We start from the raw sequence: 1,394 nt of genomic DNA on the forward strand, positions 1-1,394 counted from the left end.
TTTTATCCTTATTTTTAGCTTTGCTTCCTCTTTTGTGATTGTAATCCATTACTGTGGTTGGTTCTGTTTTTCAGAGATGTCTAAAAATAATGAGTCCATGAAGGCTTTCAAGAAGGCAAGGAAGGCTGCTGCTGCTAAAAACATGTCGGGCAAGGTGGCAGGAGAGGGATCTTCTCAAGTTCTGGTGGAGCCGCCCGTGCCAAGTTCACCTGGGCCAAGGAAAGTGATCCTTACTCCTCGGGTTCGTCTGGCTGACCCTCTACAGACTTCTGTCGCTACCTCTGGTGCTCCTCCCAACAAAAGACAGAAAACAATTGAGCCTTTCAACCTTGATGCTCCTAACTTTGATGCGGTGGAGTTTGTCGATCAGCAGATCGGTCCTTATGGTGCCCTCCCTATGGATGATGTATCACTCCTTAGCCATTTGGATTTTATAACTCGGAGTAGCATTAAGATGGCACATATGGGAGCTACCCTGTATCGAACTGCCCAAAATCTTCCCCTTCATGCTACCAAAGCTTTCATGGAGGAGGCTAAATAGGAGTTCGATCGGATGAAGGGTTTGAAGGAGGAGCTTGAAGTGAAAGTGACCAAACTGGAGAAGGGGCTGAAGAACGAGAAGGCTAGCTCTCTTGCCTTGGCGGCTTCTGTGAGGTTGGCCGAGGACACGGCATTGAGGGATAAGGACAACTACGTCACATCCTATCGGGAGGTAATGCGTCTGAGGGAGGAGTTGGAGTCTACCCGAGTTGATTACTCTGAGCTCCAGGGTCACCTTGTTGGCAGTGTAAATGCTGCTTATGAGAACCTGAAGGAGCAGGTTTGAGTTCTTGCTCCTGAGGTCGACCTTACTCTCTTCAGCCTGGACAATATTGTGAGGGATGGTAAAATTGTCCCTGACGACCCGGATGATGATGATGTCGAACCTTCCTCTGCGCCTGCTGCCAAAGTGTCGACTTCTACAGTTCCTCCAGCTGGGGTCGTTCATCCAGAATTAGATCCTGATTGCCAAATTTTGAATAGGGATGATGGCACAGTGGATGCAGTGCCTCTCCAGGCTCGCCCTCCTTCACCCCGTGCTGATGCTGCCGAGAAGGCTTCGGATCTTAGCTGGAATTTCTCTTTGTTTGTGTATATTGCCGGCTTGTGGGCTATTAAACTCTTTATTTTGGAATTGATGTTTTGCTGACTGTTGACACTTTTCAGTTCCTTTTTTAGCAACCTTATTTTGAAAAACAACAAATAGCTTCCAAGTTCTTGGGGCTGATTTGTGTAGCCTCTTTGAACTTGTTTTTATTATATCTCCACGCCTTTAATATCATGTCGATCTTTATCTTATCTTGGCACCTTTTTTAGGTTTTTGGTAGTGCTGGAACTTTTCGTTGTATAACACT

At 46.4% G+C, this 1,394-nt stretch overlaps 1 pseudogene; it reads left to right on the forward strand.

Moving 5' to 3' along the window:
• The first annotated feature begins 397 nt into the window (after window positions 1-397).
• On the forward strand, window positions 398-1,189 carry LOC148573195 (uncharacterized; annotated as a pseudogene).
• The last annotated feature ends 205 nt before the right edge of the window (window positions 1,190-1,394 follow it).

This window comes from Arachis ipaensis, chromosome B2 (assembly GCF_059453495.1).
Source record: "Arachis ipaensis isolate K30076 ecotype BB chromosome B2, ASM5945349v1, whole genome shotgun sequence".
Lineage (NCBI taxonomy): Eukaryota > Viridiplantae > Streptophyta > Magnoliopsida > Fabales > Fabaceae > Arachis > Arachis ipaensis.